This window comes from Malus sylvestris, chromosome 1, assembly GCF_916048215.2.
Source record: "Malus sylvestris chromosome 1, drMalSylv7.2, whole genome shotgun sequence".
In the NCBI taxonomy this organism is placed as follows: Eukaryota; Viridiplantae; Streptophyta; class Magnoliopsida; order Rosales; family Rosaceae; genus Malus; species Malus sylvestris.
In genome coordinates this window covers 8961101-8974330 of record NC_062260.1, presented here as the reverse complement: position 1 = coordinate 8974330, position 13230 = coordinate 8961101, and the positions used below count along the sequence as shown (strand labels likewise).

Below are 13230 nucleotides of genomic sequence, written 5' to 3'. Positions count from 1 at the left end.
TCTTCAATTCTAAATGTTAGATCTTCTAAATATTTATATTTGATATAAAGAGCTAATCACTTGTATAATTGTATATAGGTGGAGAAGCCAAGTAGAAGAAGAACAAGCAAAGAAAATGTGGTGAAGGGTTCGGCCACTATGTTTTTTGCTCATTACTTAGGAAGTTTGTTAGGCATTAAAGATTGTCTTTAAACTTTCTTATTTTTGATAAGAACTTATTATGTGGCTTCATGTGATGGAAGACCACTATATAGTGCCTAAATGTATAAAGGTATTTATATTAGTCTCTAAATGTATAGAGCTAATACTTTTTGTATTAAACATTATGAATGTTTGAACTATCATATTAATGTAATGTGAAGTATGCCTTTTTAATATACTATTTCCTTAAAGAAGTGTTATGAATTGAAAATTGTCTTGTTGTATCCTAGATGAGATACAAGAGTTATATCACTTAATTGTAATGTGATAAACCAAACTTTAGATTTATCAATTATGGATAGATCTCACATGTAGGACATAAAAGGATACAATGAATCTTTAGATTTGGTTCCATTTGTCTACTTATGAGTTCTATATGAATTGACAAAAGTCTAGAGAATCCTTTCTTGAAGAAAAGGAAGATCACATTATAATGATATAAGTAATAAGAAAAACGTTTCTTATATGGATTATCACTTGAAACACAATGATCAAGATCACTCTTGATTCAATTAGTAGTTTTGAACAATTAATTGGGCATTCTTAAAATTGTTTTAAAATGTCAAATGTGTTAGTGATTAAACCAAGAAAGAAGTGTCTAAATCTATAAAAGGTTTAAAGACTTTAGTCACTTAAATAACAAGACATTAAACTTAGTGAAGATTAAAACAAATAAGCTTGAAATGTTTCAAAGCTACTACACAATGTCTTCTACCATTATAATCCACTTTTATACATTTTGAATGTATGAAATGATTTCTCATTAAAGTCATGAGAAATAGTGGGAGGTGTGAAAATGGATATAAACTTGAATGTGATTGGTTTATAGTTGTCTAAAGAATAATAGTACTTGACTATTATTAAGAGTTTGTAATTTTAATTGTTAAAAGGACTCAAGCTCTTCAAACGTTAAAATTCTATGTTGTGTAACATTTAAAGAATAGTCTTTGAATGTTGGTTTCGTCAACCTAGCATAAAATGGTTGTATGTTGGGAGTTGTCCATCATTCTCTTTTATGAGAACATGCTAATAACAAAGCATATAGACAAGTTGATGAAACAAAAGGGAATAAGTTTCAAAATGAGTCACAACATATGGTTTAACAACAAGACAATCCAAATTCAACATCTCATGTAACGATATTGCTCTATGTAGTTTTGATAAAGAATTATATCAACCACCTAGAAGGAATGGTTGAGTTTCTATATCCTTAGTAGGAGCCATGCTTCCACTAAAGACTTAGATAATTCTTATATGACTACATTAAAGGTCTTAGTATGACTAAAACTTGAAGTATGGTGTATGACACCATATAATTTAAATGAATAGATTTGATAAAGCAAGTCACACATTTCATGGAATTGCTTGAGAAGGAATTCTTTTATGTACGATTCATTTAAATTAAGTGGGAGCAATATGTATTCAAATCAAGAAAATATAATTGTTAATTTTGAATGAATGCTAAGTTACAACAAGGCCAGTGGGAGTGATGTCATAATTTGAGCAACAAGATATGAATAAAGTCTATTTGATAGACTTGATGAAGCATAGATGTTACTCGAAAAATGACAAAACATGACACGGTCAATTTTGAAGTATAGACTTGAAATTGGACTTACTGATATAGCAAGGCTATCTCAATAATGTTATATGGGAATTAAATCTCAAATGTTGAAGATTTAAGAAAGCATTTTCCTATGTGATAGGAAATCACTTTCATAACCCTTATAATGAATGTGTCATAAAATCACAAAAGGGACACATGTATTGACTTGTGAAGTAGATATCCAAAGGTGAAGAAACCACTGAGTTTATCACTTTAAGATATTACTATATCCCAGGATCAGAACCAAAGCAACTGATAGAGTATTATTGCCTTTAAGAAAGAAACATTAGAGTGGGACTCTGGAAGCGTGCATTCACTTAGGTTGTCAACCAAAGTGAAAATAAGCCATTTTAACAAATGGAACTTCATAATGGATGAAGTACTAATCATATGAATGAATTATTAGTATTGTACTACAATGGTCTCAAGCTTGGAGCAAAGTTTGTATAAAGTATACAAACGAAATATATGTAGATATATAGTTTTAGAAACTGCTTCAAAAGGTGTTTTGAATGAAAGGGGTTCTTTTAGAACCCATGATTGAATCCAAACCATAAGGTCGTTAGTAAAGTACTACGACGTAATGGGGCGATAGCTCAAGCCATGGAATCAAGGTCTCATCAAAGTATTCGAACACATTAAAGAGACATCATCAAATGTCTTGGAAACATTTGATAAGTAAATCCCTTTTAAATATAAAAGAGATTGATACATAACCAAGTTAACCTACGAGCATAAACTCTCTCGACAAGATGTATAAGATACACTAGTGATTGACTTTAGTGCAAATGGGAGATTGTTGGAAATATGCCCTGAAAGTCAATCTTTGGAAGAAACCTTTCAGGACAAATGAATCGATGTATGGATGATTCTTATACATCAAATGGCAAAGACACGAATTAGGACTATCTCAATAAACGATATATGTCCTAAATAGTGTATCCATGGACAGTGGATCGATTGAAGAAGTAATCTAATGATGTTAGACTACAGAGACCTTCTTCACATAACCAAATGTCCAAAAAGGTTCCTGGTCGTTGGATTGTCGGAGGGATACTGACAATGCGTAGACCGGTACATACTATGTCTGCTTCAATTGGAAGGATGGAAAGTCTCATCCCATTCGTGTTGTGACACTAAGACAAGTATGTAGGTGCTCATTAGGGGAATGAGTTCACTGAACACAATCGAACGAGAATACTTGCATGGAGGTCCACTCACATGTCAAGCAAGTAACTCTAATGGTTGGAAAGATGTAAGTAATCCTTAGACCTGAGGCATCGTCGTTGTCTTGTGGTTAAGTACTTAATCTTTGATTATGTCAAAGTCTCCCCATTCGAGGGTGTCCACGGCATAATTGGGGTTAAGCCACTTAGTCATGAAGGCAAGTGTGTGCGCAACAAGGAATCTCTAATCCTCGATAAGAGAGGAACAATACTCTAAGATATGATTCGGGAATCTTCGGCCGAAGTATCGAGCGTATTGAATGGAAAGCGTTCCTATACGACTCAAATGAATCATATATGAAGGAATAATCACATTAGGGGTTTGACATAATATATCCATACCCTAATGATGTGATTGAGAGTATTGTATTAGAGAAGGATTGAATTACATTGTAATTCCAACTGACTAGGTTCTTCGAATAAACTTCTACATTAGCTTGGGTAGCTATGACATATGGTTAGATGTCACTCATAGCTTGTGAGTTCTTCTAGATGATTAAATGTAGTTGTCAAAGAAGAAAGGTGAATTAAAATGAAGTTTTAATTCACTAAGTGATTGAATTAAATATAAGCAATTGGATTGATGCCAATCACCTCACTGCCTTGCTAATTAGAACCTAAAAGATTGTTCACCAAAACACTATTGTGGTGAGTAACTAATGGATGATGGAAACAATTAATTGGATTAATTATGTGTTGTGATTAATTTAGAAAAGTCTAAAGAAATCATAAAAGTGATAAAGATCGTTTTGGGCTTAAAGAAACGTTCAGGTTTAATTGGGCCCATTGGGCCTAAACCCATTGGGCTTTTATTCAAGCATTGGATGACTTGAAATTAATGAAATCCCAAAGCCCAAACAACACAAAGAGGGCCGGCCATATTATGTGGGGAAGGAGAGATATTTAGTCAAGTGTTGTCTAGGTTTTCTTTTGTCTATATAAGGAACTTTATAGTGATAAAGTTCATTAGGGTTTTTGACGTGTTTAAACAACAAAGAGGCAAAAGAAAAAAGCTCTCTAACACATCAAAGGGTCGGCCACCATTGGGGTGTTTTAGCTAACAATCTTTCACCCTTTTGGTTATTCCTTCATCCTTCTCACTACACTAGTGGGTGAGGATCTTTAGAGGTTTCCTACTTTGGAAACTTGAAGAGAACCTAGGAGCACTCATTCTTTTAAAGTGGAGGAGGCAAGGAGGGAAGCTAGGCTCAAGGATTTCAAGGAGCAAAAGGCTTGGAGGTGGTCCATCCTTGGTCTCAAGTCTAGATCAAGAGGTATAAGACTAACCTTCACTTTGTTCTTGATTCTATAAATTGTTTTGATGCATTATATATAAACCTATGAACCTTGAAGGGGATTTGCATGACTATAGCTTTGATAATATGTTATAAATGCTTCCGCTGCTTTCGTATATCATAATTGTTTTGGATATGCATGATAGTCATTTAGAAATCCCATACATGAATCTCATAAATTTCCCTTCAACAAGCTGCTCACCTAATGAAGGAATAGCAAAGAAAAAGCCCTTGCCACCATACTGATAGGACCCCTCCGAAGGTAACCATGAAAGTGACAAAGCTGACATTTAGAGGAAAGCCTAAGAGCCAAAAGCCGTGAGCTCCCACAGTTTTGTTGAAGTACTTCTCCAAAGGCTTATTTAGACACAGTTCAACCACAGTTTCCTGCTACATGATCAAGGGGGAAGAGTCCTCGAATACGAAGGATATTGAAGATAAAGAGGAAGAAGTTCCTTCATGAATGAAAGGTATACATGAGCTCTTTAGCGTAGAATAAGCATTATAGTTGCCCGTAGAAATACGAAAGGCGTTTATGAAGGTATTGATGAATCTTGACAACTACAAGTCATAGGTATACAAGGTTGGAGACTTGGAGCTTCAACCTCACGAGTGCACCATGTGTTGTGCCACATGTGCTGCCATCAACTTCACCGACAAAGATCTGATATTGAGGTCGAAACCACACAATTGCCCACATTTTGTCTCAAGCTATGCAAGAGAACAGAACATCGGTCGCAAGCTTATTGATAGAGGTTTAGCAATAATAATCATCTCGAAGTCAACAATGGCGGAGATAGGGATCAAGATGGATAAGCTATCTCGGAGCTACCTTCTAATCTAAGGCTTCAACCAAGGAAGGCAAAAGGTAACAAGTTAAAGCCCCAGATATCTCTCAAACACCCAAGCAATCATGTTCTTTATCAAGCTTGTGGAGAGTCAACAAACACAACAAACACGTGCCAATTCATTCACCACCAAAATCGAAGACCACCCACCATGTGAAACAGTTTGTGGTCCCATTACACTCGAGATCAAGCCTCAACGACCTTTGAAGAAATGACAAGTCCGATTCAAGATCAAGTGTCCACCACATTTGGATCAAGTTCGACTTCAAAGAAATGAAGCAAAGCCAAACCTTTGGAGGAAACCAAAAAACTCTCTGGCCAAAATAAGCACTCGTGTTCTTCATTAAAATCGTAGAGAGTCAACAAGCACTACATCCACTGACAAAACCAAAGATCACCCACCGCGTGAAACCGAACATGGTCTATCTCGTTCAAGACCAAGCCTCAACGGCTCTTGAAGAAACTTCCACCCAATTCAAGATCAAGCCTTGACGACCCTTGAAGAAATTTCCAGCCCAATTCAAGGTCAAGCCTTAGTGGCCCTTGAATCGACATCTACGTTGAAGGACTTCAAAGCACAGTGGTCAAAGTACATTCACTATGTGGAGGGACTTTAAAACACATCTTCTAAATGTGATAAGCATATGCATACAACGCTCCTTGAAGTGAGGACATTTGTAGACATCGAAATTTCAGTGAAATAAATTTTCACCAACACATTAAAGTTTCGACATGCCAGGGCATACGTAGCATGTGCCATGTGTGTCACAAACCATACACATAGATGTGACTTATCAAAATCGGAGGAGTCAACAAGAAAGACATGTGTCAAAACTTGGTGAAAATTAATATTTGATTTTAATTTAGATTAAACAAATTAGTTAATTTAAATTAAAACAACTAGAAATGCCAAATTGGGCAATATTGATTATTTGATTTTATTTAAATTATTGATTGATTGATGGAAACAAATCATGAACCAAGCCACAAATCAAGTCTCGGCTCTTTCGTCAATTAACCAAGCTCACAATCAAGGCCAAATGCATTCGTTGGCAAGGCTTGGGATGTCTATAAATACAAGGCTCCAAGACAAAGAAAATGATTCAGAAATTATTCGAACATCCAAATGTTGCTAAAGCTTAAGCACCCAAATTTCCAAACACTTAGAAAATTTCAAAAAGCTCTCTGCGTTCTTCACCAAACCTTCGAAGAATCATCAAGCACTACTACCCACACCAATCCTTCAAATCACCAAGGGCCAAAACCTCGCAGCAACCGTTCATTCGTGATCAAGTCATCGTGGCCCTTGAATCAACAACCTGCACATCTACACATCTTTCAGATATAGAATTACTTGTTAAAATATTGAGATTCTAACTCTACAAATTCATTAATACAAATATTCTTTGTATGTGTTCTTTTATTATTTGCTACAAGAAATTCGTGTTTACAATATAACTAACTTAACTTTCAAGCTCTCATATTAAATATGTTATCTTTTCTTCTATATTATGATGTTCCTAGTAGTGAATGATTGCAATAGTGGATAGCCTTTCAATTCAACCACTGTATCCCGTTCATTGTTCTAAAAAATGGTTGAGGCGGCGCCTGGGCGCTAGGCGGCGGTGCTCTACCGCGATTAACTCAAATCGTTTCTTAAATCAGCAAGATCTGTGCAGGCGCTGGGCTATTTGGCGACTAGAAGAGGGAGAGAGAGAGCAAGTGCCTTGGAAGCAGGAAGGAGCTCGAAGAAGAAGCGAGAGAGAGGCTGCTGTGGAAATTTATAGAGCAACAGAATAAGATGAAATGGAAAAACAAAGTAATCGGAGAAGAAGAAGAGGGAAAGGAAAAACATTCAAAATGACTTTCCTTTTTCCAAGGAAGAAGAGGAAAAAAAAACCCCAAAAAAATAATGGATCTGCTTTCCAAGGTGTGAAAAGGGCTCCAGCTTTTGGAATCCTAAGCTGACGTGAGGAAGTGGGGTGTAGGTGAGATGTCAAACCTCACACGTTTTGATTTTTAAATGTTTACGAACTGGGTTTTTTAAATATTTATTGTTTAAAAACTAAATACTAATTATACTTTAATGAAAAGAGCTTGAGTTAAGTTTATTTTAATAAAAAAACCATATAACAATTTTATTTAATGTAAAGGGCTTGAAATTTAATCAAAAAGGACAAAAACTAAAGGCTAATTATATTAACACCCCACAAAATGTTGAATGCACCCAATATTAAACTTTAATAGTAAATGACTTATTTACTCCAATATGCAATGACAATTTTGAAGGATTATTTTGCAAAAACATGTTCATTTAAGCAACATCTATAAGCATGCAATTAACAATTAAAGGCGGAATCATGCTTGCATGCACTTAAAAACAAAACATTAACCATGAAATTCAAAGCCTAGTAGATTGGTGAACCAAAACTCAACTCAAAACAAAGTGAGTTGAAATTTATACCTTTGTAGATTCCTCTTTGCATAAGCAAAGGCTAATCACCCAAAGAGAGGGCCTTCATTCCTTGCATCTTAAATCTATGGATTTGGATGGATGAATAGGTTTCTCCAAGTTCCCAAAATTGAGAACCTCTAAGTCTCTTCACCAAGGAGAGATTGGAGAAGAAATGAGTGACCTTGGAGTAGTGGGATTGCAAGATGCACCCCCAAGGTGGCCGGCCTCTTTAGAGAGAAATGGAGAGACAAGTTCTCACCAATTTTCTCCAAAACAAACCCTTAATGAATTTTGGCTATAAAGTCATATTTATACCTTTATTCATTTGAGTGGCAAACTTGTAAATAAGTCCAAGTTCACTACCCTAAATAATATGGCCGGCCATTAGGATATTTTGGACTAATTGGGCCTTTGTGAATCATTATTCATTAAGTTGTCATACAACTTAAGTTAATGGGCTTGACGTTCGAAGCCCATTGGGCCTTAAGGTCCAAAACTATCCCGAGGTCTTTAACGAACTTATTTGTTTGATTAATTAACATATTAATTAATTCTTGCCATAAATAAATGATTAAACCATTTAATCATTCTTACTCATCTCCATTGTTTCTTCAATCTCCACCTTACACGGTGTGCAATCCATTAGGTTCCTTTTAGCGAGGCAGTGGGCGATTAAAACCATTTTACATCGATTGTGAATTGAAACTTACTTTCAATTCTCCCTTTAGTGATTACACACGTTTAGGGCTTCCACAAACCATGAGTGACTGTTGCAGCATATCATGGTTACCCAAGCTAATCAGAAGAGGTAGAGAAAACCTATTCAGTTTGGGATTACAAATGCAATACGGTCTTTCTCTAATCTAATACTCCTGACCACATTGTTTGGTTTGATAGTTTATTTATTCATGTCTACTATCCAATGTGATTCGTGTGCTTATATGATTTCCTTGAATGTGATTCGGAACGCATTCCCAAATCTCATTCATACTCTGGCCAGAGATTCTAAATCATATCATAGAGTATTCTCCCTCAAACAGTTTGAAGGTTAGAGATCCCTTGTTGCGCATTCACTTGCCTCCATGGCTAAGTGGCTTAACCCCAACGATGCCGTGGACACTCCAATGGAATGACGTTTGACATAATCAAAGATCAAGGACTTAACCACAAGACAACTATGATGCCTCAGGTCAAAGGACTACTTTGCATTATCCCAACCATGAGTTCTCATGTGACATGAATATGAGAACTCTTCGTTGATCGCGTTCAGTGAACTCATTCTCTATTGAGCACCTACGTACTTGTCTTGATGTCACACACACCAATGACTCGAGACTAGTCACTCTCCCTGAGAGAAGACACAGTACGTACTGATCTTAACGGACTGTCAATGCCCAATTGGCAATCCTATGATCAGGAACATTTAGGATGTGTCTACGAAAGAATGGTCTCATGAATCTAACTTCATTAGATCGCATTCTCCCAATCACATATTCCTTGGACTTTATCGTTTAAGCATATAACATTTATATGAGACGACTCAAACAATAATCTTTGCCTTTTATAGTTAAACTAGATTAGTTTAACATGTGAAATGTCCGTAAAGTATCATCATATGATTGGCTTTAGGGCACATTTCCAACAAATTTTAACCTTATTAGGTTTTTTTCTTAAAAAAAATAAACGTTCAGATGATTTGAAATATTTCGATAAATTAAACGTTTAAATGGTTAGATTCAATCCCTGAAAAATTAAAAATGAGTGTTATATGATTTGAGAAATGTGGGGTTATGTACAAAATATAAGATATATTGAGAATGTGGGGTGTGGGGGTATTATGGGAAAATATGTAGGGTGTATTAAGATAATTTTTAAGTTAAAAGGCAAATATGGGGTGTATTAAATATGTGGGGTTTATTCAACAATTTGTGGGGTGTTAATATAATTAGCCAAACTAAATACTCTAACGAAAAAACAAGCCCATGTGCAAAACCAAACATTTTTTTTTTCAGGCGCTACCCCTGCCGGAAGCCCCATTCTGTCAGTTAATGCCACTACCTTACCCAATAAACATGAAAGTGATGATGGAGGATACGAAAGCCATTAGCATACATGCTGTAAATCCACGTGCCAAGGCCCCACCAATTTGAAAGCAAAATCTTTGAAAATCTTGCTTTTAACAAATATAAGCAGCATGTAAATATGTCGCACCAACTGTGAAGTACACTGCCATCTGTTCAGCAAACTTTTTAGCTTTTGTTATCATGAAACAAACTTTTTGTTGGTATACTTTAGTAAATTAATGCACAGTAAATAAATGATTTGTGTTTTTGTAAAAATTAGATAGAGGAAATCTAAAAAACATCCCTTAGATGCTTTTTGTACTCAAATTCAAATCTAAAACTATAACAAAACACCAAAATTTTATAAAAGAAAATCTATTGTGAAATAAATCTATAAATATGCTTTGATTGGAAGTATCATGAATTTTTTGAGGTAAATTGTATGATATAATTGGTCTTTCAGCATGATCATTAGTGGTTTTTTTTTTTTTCAAATCAAGAAATAGTTCGGTTCTAGAAAACTTAGTTTTTGCACTACTTCTCTATAAAAACCTGGTTCGTTAACTGCGTGTTTTCTTCTCTTTCAGAAATAGTGTGGATTATTTTGGTTCTGTTTCGTAAATAATGTGTAATTTTGCAGTAGTTCCATAAATAGTGTTAGTTATTTTGGTTCAATTTTAGAAATAGGGTTTTTGATTCACTTCCAGAAATAATACGGATTATTTTAGTTTAGTTTAAAAAATATTTTGAGTTATTTTGATTCAGTTTCAGAAATAGTGTGAGTTATTTTGATGTACTTTCAGAAATAGTGTGTAATTTTGTGTAACTATTTCTGGAAGAGAACAAAATTACACACTATTTCTGAAAGTACATCAAAATAACTCACACTATTTCTGAAACTGAATCAAAATAACTCAAAATATTTTTGAAAGTGTGAACAAAAAACCCTATTTTTAAAATTGAACCAAAATAACTAACACTATTTATGGAACTACTGCAAAATTACACATTATTTACGAAACAGAACCAAAATAGGGTTTTTTGTTCACTTCCAGAAATAATACGGATTATTTTAGTTTAGTTTAAAAAATATTTTGAGTTATTTTGATGTACTTTCAGAAATAGTGTGTAATTTTGTTCTCTTCCAGAAATAGTGTAGGCTATTTTGGTTTAGTTTCAGAAATAGTATTTGTTATTTTGTTTTACTTATAGAAATAGTTTATTCCCTTCCAGAAATAGTGTAATTTATTTTAGTTCAATTTTAAAAATTATTTTGTTATTTTGTTGTAATTTCAGGAATAATGTTTATTTTGTTTCCTTAAATAGTGTGAGTTATTTTAGTTCAATTTCAGAAAGAATGTGCTATTTTTTTGTAGTTCCAGAAAGTGTCGGTTATTTTGCTATTGTTCTAACAATAATATTTATTTTTTTCTATTCATAAACAATGTGTTATTTTGGTTCATTTTTAGAATTAGTGAGTAATTTTACAGTAGTTCTAGAAATAGTATAGGTTATTTTTGTTCAGTTTCAGAAATAGTGTCGGTTATTATATTGTAGTTCCAGCAATAATATGGGTTATTATGATGTAGTTTCAGAAATAGGGTCAATTATTTTGGTTTATTTTCAGAATTAGTATGGGTAATTTTACTGTAGTTTTAGAAATAGTGTGAGTTAATTTGGTTCAGTTAAAAAAAGTGTGGTTTATAATTTTGTAATTCCAGAAATAGTGTGAGTTATTTTGGTTCACTTTTAGAAATAGTGTGGGTTATTATGATGTAGTTCTAAAAATAATATGAATTTTGTAGTTCTAGAAATAATGTGAGTTATTTTGGTTCACTTTTACAAATTGTGTGGGTTATTATGCTGTAGTTCTTGAAATAATATACGTTATTATGATGTAGTTTTAGAAATAGTGTGAGTTATTTTGGTTTACATTTTAGAAATAGTGTGAGTTATTATCTTGTAGATCCATAAATAGTATAAGTTATTATGATGTAGTTCCAGAAATAATGTAGGTTATTTTGGTTCACTTTCAAAAATATTGTACGTTATTATACAATAGTTTCAAAAATAATGTTAGTTATTTTGGCTCACTTTAAAAAATAATGTGAGTTATTTTTTGAAGTTCAAGAAATAGTGTTTCACTTTCAACAATAGTGTGGGTTAGTTTGTGATAGTTCAAGAAATAGTGTTTATTTTGGTCCCTTCCATAAACAATATGGGTTATTTTGATTAGATTTCATAAATAGTGTGAGTTTTTTTTGTTGTAGTTCCAGAAATAGTATGAGTTATTTTGAGGTTTTTAGCTTAATTGCTCACAAGCTCAAATATCATTTGATATAATTACAAGAAACTTCGGGAACTAGACACAAATTTCTCTAAAATTTTCCACCAATAACACATTTGCGCCATCATAATTTTCAAGAATGCACAATGGTTTAGCAAAACCTCTCAAACACTCGACGAAATAAGAACAAGCTCATCAATGCATCAATACACATGTTACATAAAAAAGAGGAAGATACAAGGGAGTCTGCATATTCAAGATGAAATATGAAGAGAGACAAAGAACTTGACATTAAAAAAAATTGATTAACTTTCAATGTTTATCGATATTCTGTTCCCTATTAATATGGGACTGTGTACAAGGGCTTCAACCCAATCAAAATTTCACCCACATGAATGGTTGATGACTTTTCAGTCAACCTGCTACCTGAATCAAGGTCAGACTAAAACATGTTCTACAAAAATGTATAAAATGGGTTTTCATAATTCGCCCTCCAAGAGATCGATTTCTCTCTTAAACCTAATGAATTGCCTAAATGGCTCAATGATATACACAAGTGTGTACTTGAACATGAAACTCCACATGATGCACAAAAGAACACAGTTAGTCTTTGAAACTGCAAAGCAACCTACTACCATCCAGCAGACATGCTATTCCTTCCCCTTCCTCTTTGAGCATGTGCTTCTCTTCCACTACAACATGCATTGTCAAATCAAATTCCATCAAAGTGCCAATCTAAGGTACACAAATTCACACAGATTTCAGTACCAATTTTTTCATCATTTTCTCATCAACCAAACATAGAAATAAAATAAAAAGAAGAAAATTCGATTCGATTCAATTCAATTTACCTTACGTAACGAGAGAAGAGGTTGGTGAATTCGTTCTTCTCATTCTCACTACAAAAAAAGGAAGAGCAAGATCAATGAATCAAGCTCAGATCACACAAAATCATGAAAATCCAGAAAATTGGATTTTCTGTAAACAAGATATGTGATGTGACAAGTAAGAAAATATTATAACCCAAGATCCAATTCCTTCCTTCCAACTAAACTTAAAATTGTGACGCAATTCACTGAGACTCCCTGCAAACATGAACAATCACCCTCCCATCCATCTTCCCTCCTATATCTCTCTCTCTCATGTACGTTCACATAAATACTCGAAGAAAAACATTCTAAAAGTGGACTAGCTATTTAGTAACTTGAAACATGATAAACGACTCAACATGCAATGTTAGAAGGCATCC

General features: G+C 34.0%; 1 long non-coding RNA gene across 1 annotated transcript; it reads right to left on the bottom strand.

The window, feature by feature from the left end:
- Positions 1-12274: 12274 nt before the first annotated feature.
- Positions 12275-12882, bottom strand: LOC126628055 (uncharacterized). Its single transcript, XR_007625228.1, has 2 exons — positions 12833-12882; positions 12275-12716 (listed from the first exon to the last, which is right to left on the bottom strand). It is a non-coding gene; the product is annotated as an uncharacterized LOC126628055 (long non-coding RNA).
- Positions 12883-13230: the final 348 nt, after the last annotated feature.